At 40.2% G+C, this 22,057-nt stretch overlaps 1 protein-coding gene across 1 annotated transcript in view; it reads left to right on the top strand.

The window, feature by feature from the left end:
- Nucleotides 1-3,004: 3,004 nt before the first annotated feature.
- The window catches only part of DNAJC6 (DnaJ heat shock protein family (Hsp40) member C6), an 89,849-nt gene continuing 70,796 nt past the window's right edge, over nucleotides 3,005-22,057 (top strand). Inside the window, exon 1 of the mRNA XM_038414260.2 lies at nucleotides 3,005-3,249. The gene's annotated coding sequence lies outside the window, so the exon portion shown is untranslated. The remainder of the gene's footprint in view (nucleotides 3,250-22,057) is intronic.

Raw genomic sequence — 22,057 nt, 5'->3', positions numbered from 1 at the left:
TCTGGGCTATTTGTTTAAGAAACATGCCTGAAATTGTTCTTTATGTATGTTGAAACCTGTAGTGGGCCTGAATTAAACTTTTGATGAACAGTGAAAAATAAGCATAGGAATTACAAAGGTCACTGTTGCAGTATCTGATTCATTCTGGAGCATGAGGTGCTTGGGTTTATTTTGATCAGAATATTCAAAGTGTCTTAACACTTACAAGCAACCTCCTGTGTACAATGGCCTCTGACAGGTGGGTCAAGGAGGAGAGCTCTGTGAAGCTGGGCTGTGCCAGGAGGACAAACAACTATACAACTACATTGACGACTTAGTGCAGACTACCAGCCTTAGGACAAAGAGTCAGGTAACCTCTGGCTGGGCCTGAGAGCACTTCAAGGGCCTCATTCTCAGAAATAACCCAAAAGTACTTAAGTAACGGCCTGGAGCAGACTAAGTAAGGTACAGTAGGAAAAATGCTCTGTAGCATCATTTCCCTACCCCAGCCAATGCCAGGATCCTTCGCACTTTCCCTCTCTATGTCCCTCTCAGTTCTTTCCCCTTGCTGCTTTCTCTGGTCTTGCTAGATTATCTGTGGAAGTGTCCCAGGACTTCCTTACAGTCTGTGGGAGTGTTAGTGAAGAGAGGACACTGGTGGTGTTACCATGGTGTCATCTCACCCTGTTCAGAGCAGGTCTAGATGACATGATGGTTTTTAAAAAAAAAAAAAAAAAAAAAAAAAGGGCAGAGCCCTGTCCATTCAAGTGCTCCCACTGGTGCTGGTGAGACTTCCCCTGCAAAAGACTAGTGTAGATGCACAGCCTTTGTTTCCTTCACATGTGCTCTCGGCTTCCCACCTTCAATATGGCTGCTCTATGCTTGGAACAAGCACCTACTTCTCCAGCAAGTGCCCCTTCTTTTACATCCCACTCTACTCTGTTGTTTGCAGTGTTGTCATAGCTGTGTTGGTCCCAGGCTACGAGAGAGAGAAAGTGGGTGAGGTAATATTTTATTGGACTAATTTCTGTTGGTGAAGAGCCAACTTTCGAGTTTACACAGAGCGGAAGGGGAGTTCTGTGTCTTTTTTTCGCCAGAAGAAGTTGGTCCAATAGAAGATATCTCACCCACCTTATTGATCTGTAGATAATCTTTAATTAAACACGCTCCTTAGGGCTGGGAGTGTGATTCACTAAATGTGTAATTATTTATGGCCCCAGGAACACACAAGGGTAGATTTTCAGGTGCTTAAGTACTCATAATTGGGGCCAGATTTTCAAAAGATTTTAGCACCCATAAGCTCCCACTCAGACACTTCAGGTCCGATTTTCAAAATAACTCAGTATCCAGTGTGCAAATCTGACCCCTGACTTTGGTGCCTAAATGGGAGGTGAGGTCTTCTGAAACTGGTTCTTCAGGTCCTATATAAATACTGAGGGGCCATATCTGAAACATTTCCCCCCCACATATATTGATGTACATTCCCTATCTAACCCTGGCAAATATACTGGGCATTTGTTCTTATGAATCATAATCTGGCTGGTGTATGTGTATCCTGTAATGCATGGGCTCCAAATTTCTCAACTGTGTGTCACGGGCCTGATACTGCCAAAAGGTAAAGAAGATTCCCCATGGTGCAAGCAAGAGTGGTTGTACTTTTGGAGCAGGTGGTCCAGATTTTATATACTCTGCCACTGTACAGTTGCAAGTGAGCAGCATGAGTGACAATCACAAAGCCTTAGGTACCAATATAGATAAATAGACATTTAAAAAAATAACTATGAAATGAATCTTAAAAAAAGAAAAAAAATCTATTATCAAAACTGAATAAGAGTCTTCTAAAGTTTTATTTTATTTATTTTATTTTGAAGAGTACTTCCCAGTCATACTTCTAAGCTAATCTTAGTCAGAGTCCTACAAAATGTATTAGTTACCCATATGCTAATTAACTAAAGCTGGTTGTCACCGCAAGGGACTGGGGGAAAACTCAGGTTTTTTGAGGCTTCTGTTCCATAGATTGTGGGTTGTTCCATGACTTGTGGATTCCACTGCTGCTGCTTTCAGGCACGCTACCTGGATGAGCACTGCTACCACGCACCTTGAAGTGTTCCCCCGCTCACTGACTTTGTAACCTGGATAAATTGTTAGTGGGGCAGAAAATTGGGATGAAAATACATTTATTTTACAGATGGCTTCCTCATGCTCTGAGTTGGGACAGTGTCGTGATGGCAGAATGAGGGCAAGATTAATCAGTGGTCAGGGTACTAGCCTGGGAGAGCTTGATTCAGCTCTCTTCTCTGTGTCAGACTTTGTGTGCCATTGTGCAAGTGTCTTAGTGTCTCTGCCTCAGTTCTGTACAATGGGGATAACAGCACTTCCTTATCACCCAAGGGTGTTGGTGAAGGGGGATAAATACATTAAAGATGTGAGCTGCTCAGATACTGTGGTAATAAGGGCCAGATAAGCACCTTTAAAGATAGTTTTACCTATCACTGGAACTAGTTTGAAACCATCATGCTTAGAAGAAACGGAATGCATAGCTCATAATCCTGCTGCAGCCATAGGTGCACTGTGATAAGGATGATGGGATGAACAGTAATCAAGTTATACTAACAATTAGCTAGGGCATTTATAGATCCACAAAACATGGGTCATGCTTCAAGTCCACCACAATATACTCTCCTTACTCAATAATATTTTTTTGGATTTACACTGATTGTTTAATGCAAGAAAGGATTAGAATTGTTATGATCTGTGTAGACACAAGTGTCATTCCCCAGGGGAATGACAAAACGAATGTATCTGCATTTCTAATCCATCTCACTTGCTGATTTAGATGCCTTCTGATTTCAAGGTTCTCTACAAAAAACGCCTTTTGGATGCTGTTTTGCCTACATGCTCCTTTATCACTGATTGATTTTTTTCCAAAGGATTTAGATTTTTTTTTTAAATGAAACTTGATTCAGATATGATTTAAGGGAAAATCCTTTGACTCCAGATCCTACTCCATGCCATGTTTTAGAAAATGTGTTATGTCTGCTTACATACTCATCCTTCCCTGATTCTGTATAATTCTAACTATAACCCAATACCATACACAGTTGCATACAATTATCACACATCAGTGTCCTGGCTTGATGGACATACCTCCATGACCTATGACTGGTCGTGAATGACAAATCAAAAGTCAGCATTTCACAAATCAGCTGGGCTTCCTGCTGATCTGCAGCAAGAGGAGGAAGAGGAGAATGAAAGAATCTGCAAATAAAGGTAAGAAAAGATCATAAAGGGAATTGCGTACAATAGATGAAAAATGAGATGTTGCATAATTCAGTGGGACCGTTTACAGTATATTCTGCTGAGTAACCATTTTAAAAATGCATCCTGCATCAAAGATGCAAAGATCCTAGTAAAAAAAAAAGAAATGCAGTTATATAATATGCTGAGGGAAAGATTTTGCATCAACATCTGCTTCTGATTTCAATCTAAGATGCTGAATTTAGCAAGTGCATAGCTGAATACTTAGCATTTGAATAACTGAAAAAACATCCCCTTTTCCACATACCTAGCGAATTATATATAGACCATTAAAGCTTTGTTTGACTACCTAAATGTATATTTAATATTATGTCATCCATCTGAGCATATTACCTTCAATAGAGAAAAATAATGTGATGTTTCCAGGTTAAAATAATAATGGCATGGTGTGATTAGCAGCTGAGTGCATCTCTGCTTCTGAGGGAAAGATTAACCAGGTATATGTTTAATATAAAGAAATACAGGCATTCAGTCTTTTCAGGACATATGGTCCAACTGACCTTAATAGCTAGAAAATTTTGAAAATTATATTTCAGTTCAGAAAAGACTTTATCAATTTCAGTTAAACGTAGTTTGCTTTGACCTTATTAAGACAGATGCAAACAAGACTGCTCTGAGAGGTGAAGGCAGAAACAAATAATCACAGAATGTCAGGTAGGTTTCTGAGGCTGTGAATTAAATACCATTTCGAAGGTACATATTCCGTACTGTAGTGTTTCTACGTTCCTCAGGCTTTAAAACATGAATGTTTTACTTCCTGATATATTCTTGCCCTATATTGCTGACCATATTTTGGATACTGTGGGAATGAAAAAGGCCTGCGGCACTAGAAAATTGAACCCTGTATTCAGATATTGAATTTGGATTAGGGCCTCCATCTTCTAACATCCCCTAAACTGAGGGTTTTCTCTGAGTCACAGCATCATTCAAGGGGGGGAAAAATCATGTAATTTAGATGGTACGCACAGCATTAAGACAACACAGGCTGTGCTTTATTTAGTCAGCTGTGACAGACCCTGCTTGTTTGTAGTCCCAGAAACGTTAACAACTGATACATGCAGTATTTTTGAGCTCTGTCTTTTAAGGAGGAATCAAATTTTGCCCTTGAGTACAGTTGGTTTTTTTTTTTTTTTTTTTTTTTTAATGCATGTCGTTGGTAGTGTAAGCTCAAACGTTCAATTGCTGACTGAACTAATTTGTTTCATGTACGGCTTTACCCTCGTGCAGATTAATCCTGGATGTAGCCATATAGCATAGGCCCCAAACCTGTTCTGTTTCCTGCTGTATGTTTATTCCCATCCCAATCTCTTTGACAGAGTTGTGTATTTTTTTTATAAGAATTTTCTAACACTGCTTCTACTTGGATGAGGAACATAACAGGAAACGGTTGTCAAAGAAAGTCCATATACTTTGATGGTGGAGAGAGTATAGCTTTGAAATGCCCTGTAAAGGGGATTTTTGGATCAACATTAAACAAACCAATCTTACACTTTCAGAGGATATAAATAAATGATGGTGCTTTCAATCTAATATCTAATACACACTCAGGATTCTGTATAGGTCACTGTAGGTCTGTTTACATTTCAATTATCAGTGTTAGAGCCTGTGTACTGTAGATAAGGACATAATATCAACACTACTAATGAATAGAGAATCTGGAAAGTGATTACTGTTCTTGAGCTAATATGCTTTGGAAGCATTCAGAAATGTATTAACTAATGCTAAGGTATTGTGAGAATCTATTCTTGGTTGTGTGTCACACACCTGTTAACACTAAGGCACAGAGAGGAGAATAAACCTCTATAAAAATGCACAATATATTCTATAAACCACAATTGTGGAACACTACCAGATAAATAGGGTGCCATAATTTCCATTCACTTTAAAAATCAGATGTAATGAGATACTGATACACCTTGGTATTGATGCATAAGCAGCTGTGTAAAGCCACTTAAATGAAAATACCCATAAATATTACTTTATAAACTCTATATTACAATAGCATGTTAAGGCCTCAGCAGACACTGGAGCTGCATTGTGCTAGGCTCTGTACATACTCATAGTGAGACAGAGTCCCTGTCATGAAGAGCTTGCAAACTTCACAGACAAAAAAATAAAAAGAGTGGGAGAGGAGATGCAATCCCTGTGTTGTAATTGGGGCACAGAGAGATTAAGGGAGTTGCACAAGGTCATACAGGAAGGCTGTGGCAAAGTTAGGAATTGGACCCAGATCTCCTGAAACTGGTTTTCAATTAGAAATTGAGGTTTTGGTTAAAATATTGCCTGCAATCCATGGGATTTTTTTTCAATCAAAAAAACAGAATGCCCAGAAATCAAAAAAACCTTTCGGCTGAATGTTTTTTTTTTTTTTATTATTTGAATTTCTGCCAAAAAATGTTTTTCTGTGGAAAATCTAGATTTTTTTCTGTTTTTAGAAATGTTTTGCACAATAATTTTTTTTCCAGACAGCTCTATTCCTGAGTCCCAATCCAATGCCATAAGCAGACCATCCTGCCCTGTAAGGAACCCTGGAAGTGTGCCAATAATATAGGTAGAAATTATTTTTTTAAAATAGAAATTTCACTAACTTTAATTCAGAATGTCCACAGTTACCATTCTTGGAGCTGTGGGAACCTTAAAAATATGTCCCCTACAGTAGGCACCATTAACAACTCATTCATCACTCCACACTGAGTACCACAGCATCTTTTCATTTAAGTTACTGCAGGGCCTAAGATTTTAATGGCAGAGCATTACCCCACTTCTGGGTAAAGTTCATCTGACTCTGGCGGCAACAAGCTGCAACAGAGGGAATTCCCTAAGTGACCTTACCCTCTAAATCTAGTCCACGAGAGTTGTGCTTTGACTCTTGGCCTCCCTGTTAATATGTGTATGTGGCTGTGATTCCTTGAACATGTGCTGGAGATTTAGCAACATCCTGGAGAAGGGACACAGAGGTGTGAGGGAACTGTTTGAGGCTAAATATGTTTGTTTAAATAGAACTTCTGAAAACCTACAGCTGGTCCCTGTTTTGCTATTAGCTAAGACAGGGTCACATGGACTCTTTTTTTACACCCTAATCCAATTGGCTTTCTTGTAGTAGAAAAATTAAGCATGTGCATAAATATTTGCATGATTGAGGCCTTAGATTGCAAACTCTATGTTCATGATCATTTAAAGACTGTCTCAGCTAGAGTTGTGCGAACTATACCCCTCAAAGTTAACTTTCAGGATTGATCTGAGTGATTGTAAACTAAATGTTTCTCATCCCAACTGGTAGCAAAGAACCTGAAGTGTATTTATCTGGAGAACTGGATTTTCTGAGAGATTCAAGCCTTTTCCTTAGCCCTGTTCTTCACCACTATTAGTCACACTTTCCGGGAGAGGCAAAGTCAAATCCTGTGGCTCAACAAAATTTTTGCTGATTCACTTAACTAGGTGCAGAAGGCAGATATGACTTCACATCTCTGTGAGAAGCAAATCCCTTCTGCTGGACAAAGCCTGCTTTCATTTAAATGTTGTTTTTATTGTACAACATCAAAATACCTCTCAGGAATGCAAGCCAAGACAGGTCACAGGGCAGACTCCAAATCTTTGTAATCCACAAAAGAATAATTTAAACGCCAACAGTGAGCTCAGTGGTGAACAAAACAGAGGATGACGTGGCTCCTGGTTTTCATTTATACTAAGGTCTCTGTACTCCACTTGCTCAGTGTAAAGGAGCCTCTAAGTGTGCACAAATGACATTTGCACCCATCTGAATGCCCCTTACACTACCACAGGGGGATAAAGGGGCCTCAGAGTACATCTGCACAGCAAATGAAGGTATGATTGCAGTGCAGGTAGGCATACCTGTATTAGCTTTAATCTAGCTAGCACTGGTAACAGTGATAGTGAGAATGAGGCAGAGTGGGCTTCAGAGTGGACTACTACCTACTCCAGTACAAGTTCGCTGAGAATTCTGGCTATGTATTTGGATTGCTGACTCATGCTGGGATCCATGGTACTGCATCTTCACTACTACGGTTACCTGCGCTAGCTAGACTAAAACTAGCACAAGTGGGCCTACCTGCCCTACAATTACACCTTAATTTGCGGTGAAGGCATACTCTCTTTGTGACTGTGACTCAGGCCCGGGGTCCCTGCACCTGTGAATTTACAAATCATGAGGGTTCATCTTGTGATGCCAAAAGTTGTTCCCATTTCAATGAGCAAAAATGTTTCTTCATTGGATTTGCACGAGTTGTTCTTCCATAACCACACGCTACTCTGTATTTTGATAGCAACAGATTGGGAGAGGGCACAACCCAAACAGAAGCATGGGCTGTACAGGTGAATAACTACTTTGGAGATAGTGGAGAGATGAGTGACAATTTTGAACCTCAGAATTCCATCCACTAGAGCAGATGCATGGCATGTTAAGGAGTGCTGCAGATTTGGGGTAGGGACCATCTTTGTTCTGCATTTGTACAGCATGTTGCATAAGGGGGCCCTGGGCATTGCCTCAGTAAGCACTAGGGATATCAATAATAACAGGATGGGATCCTACAAGGGAGCAGAGAAACTTTCATGAAGAAAACGGTGATAGGGTGAGTTACTACAGATGGCAAACCTGTTTGGCTCAGCTACAGTCAATTATAGCTCATGGGCCAGACCTCACTTGTGGACTTGTTCAAGGAAAACTGTCAGTTTAGAAATCCATATTGAGGGAAATCTATGACCTTTTCTTACTTGCATTAGCATCTAAAGCCACACAGTCCTGTAAGCTGATCTCCTCTCAGGAGGACCCAGGCACCTGCACAGAGCCTCACTGAAATCAATTATCAGGGGGTAGCCGTGTTAGTCTGTATCCACAAAAACAACAAGGAGTCCGGTCGCACCTTAAAGACTGACAGATTTATTTGGACATAAGTTTTTATGGGTAAAAAAAAAAAACCCACTTCTTGAGGAAAAAGTGGGGTTTTTACCCCCAAAAGCCTATGCCAAATAAATCTGTTAGTCATTAAGGTGCCACTGGACTCCTCATTGTTTTACTGAAATCAATGAGGCTTCATGTAGGCACAGGGATTCACCTTCACAAATAATCCCCCAGGATTAGCACCTCAGCCTGTGAAAACAGAACTGTTTACAAAGGAATTTTAAAGTTTTGCTTTGCTCTTTTTACTGGGAATTTAGATTGTTTCCTTTGCATTTCACTCAGGTTGGAAAATGAAAATAGACAAGTTTGTTTTGCTTTGATTTTCCTTTTCTATGGCACTGCAGCAAAGGGGGTTTTATACACCCTGCAGGGAAACATTTAAAACCAACTAAATGAAAAAACCCCATTTCACTGAAATAGGGTTTTTTAAAAAGCAATGGAAGCTTTTGACCTTTAGGTTTTCCCCCTTTGAATGTGGCCTGCATGCTGGAGGGAGTGTCAGTGGCTCTAAGAACTTGCTCCTTCCGCACCCCTGGGAGTTTAAGACATGAGGAATATAAACAGCTTCTTCACGTGTTCCTTCCCAGTATGAAGCAAAAGGGAGAGAGTGGAAAGAGAGATGGAACAAAAAGGGGGAGGAAGAAAGTGTCAGAAGAAAGACAAAGTAGAGGAGAAGGAATTTTTACTAAGAAAGATGTAGCCTTTTACTAAGAAAGATGTAGGTGTGTATAGGTACATTTGTAACACAACTAGTGAATTCATTGCCATTGCCTTCCAGCCCCGTTGCTAGTTACTACTTTTACTTTTTTCTTTTTTTTTTTTTTTTCTAACACTCCTAGTCGTGTTGTTGCCTCTTCCCTGCTCTGTCTTTTTCTTTGGAGGTAAAGGAAATGTGCTTCTTGGGACAGTCATTATTAGACTTTTTGACCCACATTTAATCATTTTTGGCCTACTGGATATTATCAGGTACCATTAACAACATTGGGGACAGTTCTGCAAGGTCAGCTAAGTGAATTAGACAATGAAGCTGATGAAATGAAGGGGGAAAGAAGGATCCTCTCTTCGCCCCCTCATGTACAGCTTCACATAGTTATTGCAGACTTGTGGTTTAGTGGGTAGACACCAGATTGGCAGTCAGGAGACCTGGACTGTGTTATCAGCTCTGTCACTGACCTGCTGTGCAACCTTAGGCAAGTCACTTCAACTCTTTATGCTTCTATTTTCCCTTTGACTCCTTGTCTGTTTCGACTGTAAGTCTTTGGGGGCATGGCATGTCTCTTATTGTGGATTTTATAGTGCCTAGCACTATGAGGTACTGATCTCAGTTGAGGCCTCTCGGTACCACCTCATCATACAAATAATGATAGGCTAGGTGCAATGTGGGTTAATATCAGCCATTGGCAACCGCCAGGGTGGTAGGATATAAATGTGATGGAATAATAATCTGATGCAATATGGTGAATGCCATGTTACATTTCTCTAAATTTTCATTAACACGTTTTATACACTGAGGTTTTTCTCCTTGATTTCATCATAGCTAGTGGGGAGCAGATGGCCTGATTTCTTTTCACAGGTACTAAGTATTAAAGCCAATGAGAGCTGAAGGTTCCTAACACCTCTGAAAATCAGGTCATGAGGATTTTTGGACACACAGTGCTGACTGTGTCAAATGACATTTGAACAAATATGCTCAGGGATCTCAAATATACCCTAAAGGAAATCTATTAGGTTCTTGGTTTTTAAGCTTTTCTTTAAAAAAACAAATTACTTTTTTAAATAAAAAAAATTGGGTTTTATTTATATTTAAATATTTATTTATTTCTTAACTGAACCAAAACTCTGTTTCAATTATTTTTGTGCCCTAAACTGAACATTACAGCATCAGGAATTGCAATTATCCAGTGGTAACTCGTTTGCCGATATTTCTAAAAGGCAGTCTGATGTTTTTAATCTTTATTTTAGCTAGTTGCACTGTTTCATTGAGAATGATCCCATTTTAAAAAAAATTTAAGCACTGCAAAGTTATACTTTTATGAAAAAACTGATTCCCAAACTCTTGCATTGTTGATGTTGCTCTTTTAGGCACAACTAAGAAATCCTATAATGCAACATGCAGCTATAGACATTACTTATACACAAAATGGCTAATTAATGTTTGACTCACTGCTGCACAATACTGAGGCGAACAGCTGAGTAAGTTGAACTGGAATTTTCCAAAGCACTCCACATTGACCTGATTCTGCTCCTGTTAAAATCAATGGTAAAACTCCCACTGACTTTAATGGGAACACAATTAGGCCAACGGTGAGTGCTTCTAAAATTCTCACCCTTCACAAATCTAGCTGGTTAGTTAGGGGTGCTTTAAAATGTACATTTTTCAGAAGTGCAAACAGGCACAAAGTGGTTAAGTGACGTGGCCAAGAAGTCAGTGTGTAGAACAAAAATGCCTATTTTCTAATACTACATCCTGTACTTAGACCAGCAGGCCATACTTCCTGTCCAAAGTTTAACAAGATTAAAATACAATGACTACAACCCTTCAAAATTCAGACAAGCAAACCCAATTAATGAGGTCTAATATCAAAACAAGGAAAGAAAGGGTTGGAAAGGAAGACCATAATAATTATAGGGCCAACACTAGTCATACTACAAAATCTTGGATATGAGAATGTTGAGGAATTTTTTTTTTTAGTAGGAAATGAGGAAGGAAGCTATGTCAAGGGGATAGTTCTGTATATGGTAGAGCCTTCCATAGTGAAGATTAGAGCTAATGATGGGTACTGTCTGAGGGCAGATAATTGGGACAAGGCTCAAGGAGGCCCATAGGGAAAGAGAATTAGAAGAGTTTAAGATTCAGATGAATTGTTTTAAAGATTCTTAGTAGAGCTCGGCCAACTATTCAGAATGTGATTTTTTTGATTAAACTCGCCCTTTGCTCTTTTCATGACCCATTCTTGTTCAGACCTAGATTTTTACAAACTTGTTCAAAATTATTTGACAGATAGTTTAGACAAACATTTCTGGCGGTAGATTACTTGTGAACTACTTGCCAAGAAAGGCTTAAGGGAACAACCTCCTAGCGCAAACACCATAAGTCACATGGGAATGGATCTGCTCCCTGACTGACTCACTCTCAAACCCACAAAATACTTTCAGGATGGCTACATGAACGCTTCTGGTGCAAGTATTTGAGTGAGTACAATTGCAAATGTGTTTGTGATACTTTCTTTCTTTCGCTGAATATTCTTGCTAACCCAAGATCAGATACAGATATTTGTGGAAAACTAATAAGAAGGGCCTTGAATAGTCACCAGTGACTTCACGGCTTAAATGTTTGTAAATATTTTTGAGGTATTTGACCTGCTCCAATAAACAACAAGGCTTTTGAGATCCCTGTTTGTTTTATACTTTGCTACAGTAGCATTCCAGGTTTCATCTGACACGGGAAAACAAATGTTTAATGCATGAATCAAATGTCTCAATGTTCAAAGGCAAATCTGAAACATTTCTCACCTCTGCATTTGCCTTTCAGTAGAGATGGGCGAAACAGGAACAGCCAATTCAAATTGTTTTGAATTTCAGGGAGAGGGGAACAAGGATTCAGATCACCAGATCCTACCTAGCCCTTATCATTTGGTACTAGATTGGATCCAAAAGAAAAAGGGACCTATTTTCCAGTGACAAAATTTCCAAAAGTTAAAATTTTCCATGCGTCTGATGAAATGGATTTTAGCCCACGAAAGCTTATGCTCAAATAAATTTGTTAGTCTCTAAAGTGCCACAAAGGCTCCTCATTGTTTTTCCTGAAAACGCTATTCATGTACTAAGCCTTGGAGTAATGTGTCTGCATAAATATTATTGGCCAATGTATAGCATCTCACCAGTGACTAATGAAGCCTCTGGACTCTACATGAAGGAGGGGCATATCAGCCCTGTTTTACAGATGAAGAAACTGAGGTACAGAGAAGTTAACTGAGTCATCCAGTGTCACACGCATACTGTGTGTCAGAATCAGGAACAGAGTCCAGATGGACTGACTCCTTCTCCTATACCTTAACCATGAGACTCCGCTTCTTCATATTATGTATGACTAAATATAGCTTCTACTATAAGAGTGTGTTAGGTGTCCATTCAGATAGGATGGTGCCTGAATCCATATTTTATCAGTTAGCTGCATGTCTACTGGAATTAGTTCTGCAATCTCTTGGCAAGACAAAGACCCCCCCCCCCCAAAGTTCCTGTTTACCTCAATGAAAGCTCACTGAAGGTGTGGATTGGACATAAGAATTCTAGGTAAGGCTCCTAGGAGATTATATATTTTGGAGACATCTGCAGCTGATCTAGAAGGTTATATGCCCTCCAGAATTCACCTGTCTGACTAGTTTTGAAAAAAATTATCAAAGGCCAGCTCGTGAGAGACTGCTAAAAATGCAGGCAGCGGCTGGAGCTTATGCTAGAGCTCCCACTGGTGGACTGGCACTGGTGGTAGTGTAATGGTGATGATAGATTTGGATATAAAAGTAGACAGTACTTACTGGTGAGGAGGGAACTGATGACAGAGGCCCATACAGTGTTAGAATGCGGAAACAAGAACACTGTACAGCCATAATTCAGATCAGAATGTACTTGGTTTTGATGGTTTGGCTATGACCTGTAACATAACTTTAACACACACAATCTGTGTTTAATTTAACAATACACTTTTTTTTAATAGTACAGTAAAGGTCATTTGGTAGAAATTACATTTTATGTAAAGCAGTTTGTTGTGGAAACACCTTATGGACCTCAATGGTGATACACGCTTCTACAGAAAATGTCTTCAAAATATACTTTGCAAACCCTTTCTAGAGTCAGCTACTGCACAGAAATCACTGATTTCTTTCCCACATACAAATCAGAGAGTGAGAGAGAAATGCTCTCTCTTGGGCAAATAGAGCAAAAGGGTGAAGGGCAGACTGAAATTAACTAGAAACAACTCTTCAAGTGAGAGGACTTTCAGAAATAATTTGTGCAGAGGTAAGGATAGTTTAATAGAATAAAATCTAGGGAATATATGAGAAGGCGAACAAGGGTGACAAGAAGGGAACTAAGGAGAAGGAAAGCAAAGAATAATAAAGGAGAAGCATGAAAACAGGAACAAGTGGAAAACTCTCTCTTTTGTGGAGAGGAACATTCCAAATGGTACTATAATAGGCAATCCTATTGTATTTCTTACAAGAGATGAACCAATAGATCTAAAGCTCCTTTACACTGATTTTATTATGGGCATTTGATTGTTATATTAGTATTCCATGTGTATGGACAAAGGGATATAAACTGGCTATCAACATGTTTAGACTTGAAATTAGATGAAGGTTTCTAACCGTCAGAGGAGTGAAGCTCTGGAGCAGCCTCCCAAGGGGAGCAGTGGGGGGAAAAAACCTAACTGGTTTCAAAATAGAGCTTGATAAATTTATGGGGAGGATGATATGATGAGACCAGCTACATGCTATTGTAGGCAATCTGCGACTGCTAGCAGTAAATATCTACAATGGCTGGTAATGGGACACTAGATGGGGAGGGCTCTGAGTCTCTACAGTGAATTCTTTCCCAGGTGTCTGGCTGCTGGGTCTTGCCCACATGCTCAAGGTCTAACTGATCACCATATTTGGGGTCGGGATGGATTTTTCTCCTGGGTTAGACTGGCAGAGACCCTGGGGTTTTTTTCACATTCCTCTGCATCATGGGGCACGGTCACTTGCAGGTTAGACTAGTGTAAATGATGGATTCTCTGTAACTTGAAGTCTTTCAACCACATTTGAGGATTTCAGTAACTCAGCCAGAGATTTGGGGTCTAATAGGAGTGGGTGAGGTTCTGTGGCCTGCAATATGCAGGAAGTCATACTAGATGATTATGACGGTCCCTTCTGACCTTAAAGTTTATAAGTCCTGAGTATAATTGTAATTTAATTTATAAGCTTGTGTTCTCAGTCTATACACGTTGTTCTGATACAGTCTACCATTCTGGTATTTCCATGGTTTGATGGCAATTTTGTTACCCATAAAATGCCATAAATGGGCATAGCTCCTTGTACCACAGAACTCATAATCTAAGGCCTTGGCCATGTAATCAGACCTTTGTGGGAGGAGCCCTCTACAGCCCACTGAAGTCAAGAGAACTCAGTGTAGGCCTAGGGTCTGCCTACATTAAACGGTTTTCCAGGATCAGGGCCTGAATTTAGACAGAGTAAAATTTTCTAACATGCCTGACTGACTTTGGAGCCTAAGCCCCATTTCCAAGTGTGACTTGTCAATGTAACTTATGCACTTTTGAAAATGTTTCCGATAGTACAATGGATAAGGGTGACACGAATATGGGTTAGGTAGAGCTGGCCAGGAATTTTCCAGTGAACCATTTGTTGGAAAATGCCAATTCATATAAACCAACAGTTTGATTTCAACAATCTTCTGCCCAACACAGGCAGCTTTCTATTAGAAACCTGCCTGGTTTCCTTCCAGCTCACCTGGGAGATTGCTGATGAGCTTGGACTGCCAGAGTCCTCAGCTTCTGGGAGCTGCAGACTGTTTTAGGGCTAGGGCTTCCGCTATGCAGCTAAGAGCCTGGGAGTTCTAGTACAAGCCATCAAATAATAATTCAAATAGAGGCACATCTTACTACTACTGCAAAGGGCTACATAATATGCAGGTCATGATGGAGCTCAAGTCCCATGCAGCACTGGTACATCTCTGATATGGATGCATATAAAATATATATGCTATTCAAGCATTCAGATAGAGCCTTGAGAAATGGAACTGATGTGCATGAATGGAACTAATATGTCCAGTTGGGAGGTTTTAATTTTATTTTTAAATAAAAAAATAAAATAGTATTTTTCTAGTGTTTAAGGGGCATCCAACTGTTTGTATAACAATTAAGTTATCTACAATGCTAAATTATAGCTGAAGAAAACTAAGTCACGCTTTTTATATATTTTTTAAAAAGGGTGTAAAAAAAAAAATGGTTGCTTCAGTAATGACTGCTACTAGAGACTAAAGTGTTTCTGAAAGAGAATGTAAACCCAGTCTTGGACTCTAATTCTGTAAGGTATCAAGAACTGGCAGCCAGTGTCTCAGCAGATTAGACCTTTTAACATGTAAATGATGCAGTGCAGATACCAAAGAGATGAATGTGGTATTAGAATAAAAAGGTTAGATAGGTAGATTATGAATGCTAGAAAGGATTCTGCTAGCTTTCCAAAAATTGAGTCTTAACTGTGCTACATTCTTGCAGTCTAACTACACTAACCATCAAAATAACAAAATGGGAATCGAAAGAATACAATTCTTCACTATCGAATATGTACTAGCTACTATGCTGTAGATTCTAAGTACCTTAAACATTTAACAAGGGAAAAGCTATCTTTGTGACTCTCCTGTTATATTTATTAAACTAATTATTTTCACTAAGGGGAATTCTCTTCCTTGGAGGATGGCACAGATATTACATGTTTAAAACCACTAGACCAGGGGTAGCCAACCTGAGCCTGAGAAGGAGCCAGAATTTACCAATGTACATTGCCAAAGAGCCACAGTTGTATGTCAGCAGCCTCCCCATCAGCTCGCCTCCCCATCAGCTCCCCGCCCCCAGTGCCTCCTGCCCACTGGCAGCCCCACTGATCAACACCTCCCTCTCCCTCCCCATGCCTCCTGCCCACCACAATTAGCTGTTTCACAGCATGCAGGAGGCTCGGGGGGAAGGGGGAGGGGGAGGAGCGAGGGAATGGTAGGATCTGAGGAAGGGGCAGGAGCCTTGGGGGAAGGGGTGGAGTGGGGGCAGGGCCCATGACAAAGCCAGGGGTTGAGCAGTGAGCACTCCCCCCCCCCCCCCCGGCACATTGGAAAATTGGAGCCTGGAGTCGGTGCCTATGCAAGGAGTCTCTCATATTAATTTCTAAAGAGCTGCATGCGGCTCTGGAGCCACAGGTTGGCCACCCTGGCGCTAGACTCTAATAACCGCATGATGCATGGGAGTGGGTTGCCAGATTAAGGGCATCATCCGGCAAACCTTTACTCATGTGGGTAAGTCCTATTGAGTTCAATGTGACTTCTTGCTTGAGCTGGGACTTCTCATTGAATAAGCATTTCCAGGGATGAGTTCCAAGTACAACCACTAAGCACTTCAGAATCTCAAAATCTGAGTCATAGGTATCCAAGGGCAGAATTGCTGTAGGGATTCTACCTTTTGACACTGTCACCTGCCTTCTACATTCTTTGCTCTCCTGGGCTTTGCCTCTTAATGCTGCAGACACTAATTCCTTTAGTGGTTTGGGCAACCCTTGGGGTGCAGCAGTTTGCCATAAAAAGGGCTGCTTTAATGACCACTAATTTGCTTATTCACTTTTTGCTCATATGTCCTCAAATCAAAAATGCTGTGACACAAGAAAGCCATGGAAAGAGACTCATTAGGCCTCATTGACTGAAACTAAAATGGGATTAGTAGTTGGAGCCATTTCAGATGCTGAATGAAAAATCTGAATATACTTTAATGAGCTTCATTTAATGAAGCTCATTAAAGTACGTTCAGATTGATAGAAATATGTGCTATCTGTTGGAATAACCAGAGAGGGTCATATCAGTGGAAACTAGGGATATGTAATATGGAAAAGCTGCATTCTTTGTCTAGACTGTATTCCACAAAACACAGGCATATTAAATATCAATGTAAATCCAGCCTCATTTGGTACCTGATTCAATGCCCACTAAAGTCAGTGGAAAGGTTGTTGCTTTGGATGAGGCTTTCAGGTCCTGATTCTTCTCCAATCGAAGGGAGGTTTTTCTATTGGCTTCAATGGGAGCAGGATCAGGCCCTTAATGCATAGAACAACATTTGGTGACTAGCCCAATATGTGTTGAAATATGTGAATATTTCAACAGTGCCCCCAAAAGTTCACTAACTTGGTTTCACTATGGTAAAACAGAATAATGAATAAAATATACTTTTCAAATGAATTGAATGTAGTAATCAAAGCAACAACTAGTTCATGATTTAGGATGCAAACTTATTTTCCTTAAATTACACACCTTTTGTTCAACAGTCTTTTCTAAATATAAAATTTAGTTGCAAACTTCAACCGTAAATTTTTGTAGCTAGAGTGAAGTTGGCTTTGTTCTGCTTCTCAGTTCCTTATTGCATGTGTAATATTGTTCTGAACTACATTGATGAAAGAAACAAAAACATACCTTAAACAGTGTTTAGAGCCTAATTAATTAATTAATTGAGAATACAACTGAGTTATACTTTCAGGAAAACTTTCTTGTACATTACGGAATAGACTAATAAAAGGGAATGAATATCCTATGTAAATACTATATTGATATAGGCAATTTTTTAAAAAAAGAAAAGGAGTACCCGTGGCACCTTAGAGACTAACAAATTTATTAGAGCATAAGCTTTCGTGAGCTACAGCTCACTTCATCGGATGCATTTGGTGGAAAAAGCAGAGGAGAGATTTTTACACACACACACACACACACACAGAGAGAGAACATGAAGAACAAAAGAAGGATTCTGGGTGGACTCACCCAGAAGGTCGAAACAGCAGCCTGGATTTCTACATAGACTGCTTCCGCCGACGTGCACGAGCTGAAATTGTGGAAAAGCAGCATCGCTTACCCCATAACCTCAGCCATGCAGAACACCGTGCCATCCACAGCCTCAGAAACAACTCTGACATCATAATCAAAAAGGCTGACAAAGGAGGTGCTGTCGTCATCATTAATAGGTCGGAGTATGAACAAGAGGCTACTAGGCAGCTCTCCAACACCACTTTCTACAAGCCATTACCCTCTGATCCCACTGAGAGTTACCAAAAGAAACTACAGAATTTGCTCAAGAAACTCCCTGAAAAAGCACAAGAACAAATCCGCACAGACACACCCCTGGAGCCCCGACCTGGGGTATTCTATCTGCTACCCAAGATCCATAAACCTGGAAATCCTGGACGCCCCATCATCTCAGGCATTGGCACCCTGACAGCAGGATTGTCTGGCTATGTAGACTCCCTCCTCAGGCCCTTCGTTACCAGCACTCCCAGCTATCTTCGAGACACCACCGATTTCCTGAGGAAACTACAGTCCATTGGTGATCTTCCTAAAAACACCATCCTAGCCACTATGGATGTAGAAGTCCTCTACACCAACATTCCACACAAAGATGGACTACAAGCCGTCAGGAACAGTATCCCCAATACTGTCACAGCTAACCTGGTGGCAGAACTTTGTGACTTTGTCCTGACCCATAACTATTTCACATTTGGTGACAATGTATACCTTCAAATCAGCGGCACTGCGATGGGTACCCGCATGGCCCCACAGTATGCCAACATTTTTATGGCTGACTTAGAACAACGCTTCCTCAGCTCTCGTCCCCTAATGCCCCTACTCTACTTGCGCTACATTGATGACATCTTCATCATCTGGACCCATGGAAAAGAAGCTCTTGAGGAATTCCACCATGATTTCAACAATTTCCATCCCACCATCAACCTCAGCCTGGACCAGTCCACACAAGAGATCCACTTCCTGGACACTACGGTGCTAATAAGCGATGGTCACATAAACACCACCCTATATCGGAAACCTACTGACCGCTATTCCTACCTACATGCCTCTAGCTTTCATCCAGATCATACCACTCGATCCATTGTCTACAGCCAAGCGCTACGATATAACCGCATTTGCTCCAACCCCTCAGACAGAGACAAACACCTACAAGATCTCTATCATGCATTCCTACAACTACAATACCCACCTGCTGAAGTGAAGAAACAGATTGACAGAGTCAGAAGAGTACCCAGAAGTCACCTACTACAGGACAGGCCCAACAAAGAAAACAACAGAACGCCACTAGCCATCACCTTCAGCCCCCCACTAAAACCTCTCCAACGCATCATCAAGGATCTACAACCTATCCTGAAGGACGAGCCATCGCTCTCTCAGATCTTGGGAGACAGACCAGTCCTTGCTTACAGACAGCCCCCCAATCTGAAGCAAATACTCACCAGCAACCACACACCACACAACAGAACCACTAACCCAGGAACCTATCCTTGCAACAAAGCCCGTTGCCAACTCTGTCCACATATCTATTCAGGGGATACCATCATAGGGCCTAATCACATCAGCCACACTATCAGAGGCTCGTTCACCTGCGCATCTACCAATGTGATATGTGCCAGCAATGCCCCTCTGCCATGTACATTGGCCAAACTGGACAGTCTCTACGTAAAAGAATGAATGGACACAAATCAGACGTCAAGAATTATAACATTCAAAAACCAGTTGGAGAACACTTCAATCTCTCTGGTCACTCGATCACAGACCTAAGAGTGGCTATCCTTCAACAAAAAAAGCTTCAAAAACAGACTCCAACGAGAGACTGCTGAATTGGAATTAATTTGCAAACTGGATACAATTAACTTAGGCTTGAATAGAGACTGGGAATGAATGAGTCATTACACAAAGTAAAACTATTTCCCCATGGTATTTCTCCCTCCCACCCCACCCCCCACTGTTCCTCTGATATTCTTGTTAACTGCTGGAATTAGCCTACCTGCTTGTCACCATGAAAGGTTTTCCTCCTTCTCCCCCCTGCTGTTGGTGATGGCTTATCTTAAGTGATCACTCTCCTTACAGTGTGTATGATAAACCCATTGTTTCATGTTCTCTGTGTGTGTGTGTATATAAATCTCTCCTCTGTTTTTTCCACCAAATGCATCCGATGAAGTGAGCTGTAGCTCACGAAAGCTTATGCTCTAATAAATTTGTTAGTCTCTAAGGTGCCACAAGTACTCCTTTTCTTTTTGCAATTTTTTATATATTTAAAGGGGATAGAGTCCAGTGAAATATTCAGATATGAAATTAGCGAGCCTTATTTAGAGTTGCCATAGACTTTAATCAGTTCTCCTCAGGTGTAGCTGACAGCCCTCACCTCTATAAACCAGACAGAGTGACCTGTTTGTCAGACATTAGGATATTTGGTTAGCCATGCAGTTGTTATACTATGATGAGAGATACTTTCATGCATTGTTCATGATCAATGTTACTAGTTAAGTATATGGGAAATATCCTATTTTAAGGCAAGATGGAAGGAAATTACATAGCATCGTTAACTAAGTTCTTCCAAATGCAGGCTTTTAGCTAAAGACAAGTCAATGTTTGAAGGCAAAGGGGAATGTTATTAGCAGTAGCCAATTACTTCATTTTATCATTCATTAATTGTGTGATGTTGTGATTAACTAATGTCAGGTTATACATAATTATTGTATATTAAATAAAGTTAAATTGTAGGATTACAGAACTATAAGATTAATTAGTAGTTAGAAGGAATAAGTATGTATTAGGTATCTAAGTATGAAGGGCTAAAATGCAAGGCTTACGTGCTGAGGCCTGTAAGATTTTAACTTAACCATACTAGGCCATAGGCATAAGAAATGCTTGACATAAGTAAGTGACCAAAGAATGACCCTATGCTGCAAAATTACAGGAACAGATGTACCAATGGGTGGTATTTGGAAAAATTAGCTGCAAGATAAATTTTAGATCTCAAAATGCCCTAGAGGCACATTTTTTCTAACACTGGCCCTAACCACAGAGTGCACTATGTGTATTGATGGTAATGAGAATAAAAGGGACTACAAACAACCTATTAATAATGGGGTACCCCGATATTCTTGGGGAACAATACAAATGAGAAAAAAGAGGATGGACACCTTCATGTGCATGTGCAGAGTGTTAGGTGTAGTCAGAAACTCAAGATAAAAAGAGGGCAACCAGATTGGGTAAAATGAGTTTCCTTATGGGAAAACTCCAGCAGGAACCATCCCTCTACTGATGATCAATTGGCAAGGCATCCATCAGACTCGAAGAATATCGTTAAGAATGTGAGCATGACTATATTTGTAACTTGAGCATAGGTCTTTATATGCATAGGTAATCATAACTTTAATTGTGACTTTAATAAAACTTGTAAAACCAAACTAGACCTTGTACTTGTGCATGTATGTGTGGTCACTATCCTTGGCTTCATGTGATGCTAGAGGCTCTAAATCCGAAGCAAGTAGAAGAAGTGATGTTCACTCTGTAGAGCTTGAAATTGTAGCCAGCAGAGCTGAACCCCTGGTGGCATAACACATTATTAAATTCACTTTAAATAAAATAAAAGGCTACATAGCTAAAGATGTTTACATATTTGAGAACGATGAGTTAAAGAGTTGGGGCAAACATTTAGTGAAATAAGAAAAAAGATTTGGGGTTGCATTTAATTGTTTTACTCTCTAAAATTTTTTTTTTTTTTTTTTAAAAACTGGAGCTGGCATCCTATAAAATAGCACATCTATCACTCTTATGTGTCCAACAATTCTACACCACTACTTTCACCTATGCACATCTCTGAAAGGAGTCAGTTACAGTTCATGTACTCGCTTCAGGAACATCTGGTCTGTGGAAGCCTTTATGCAATGTGATGTGGAATAACTTTTGAGCTGATAATTTTATCTATAGAAAATACTTTACTTTGTAAACGTTTAAGATATCAAACTAACTTTCAAGTTATACTTGTACACATTAAATTGAGTCATACTTTTCTTAGCACTGCACAGCTTAACTATATCAGTGAAGAATTGAGAGCACACCACTTAGTTCTATTACCTAAAGTTTCCAGTGGAGATTCGGCCTCATTGTCCGAGGCACTGTGTAAACACATAACACAAAAACCAAGGGTCACCCGATTTAAAACAAACATAAGGAAGTACTTATTCACACAATGCACAGTCAGTGTGTGGAATTCATTGCTAGGGGATGTTG

Source organism: Dermochelys coriacea, chromosome 8 (assembly GCF_009764565.3).
Source record: "Dermochelys coriacea isolate rDerCor1 chromosome 8, rDerCor1.pri.v4, whole genome shotgun sequence".
NCBI lineage: Eukaryota > Metazoa > Chordata > Testudines > Dermochelyidae > Dermochelys > Dermochelys coriacea.
Note: the sequence above shows the minus strand (reverse complement) of the source record. Positions and strands in the feature narration are given on the sequence as shown.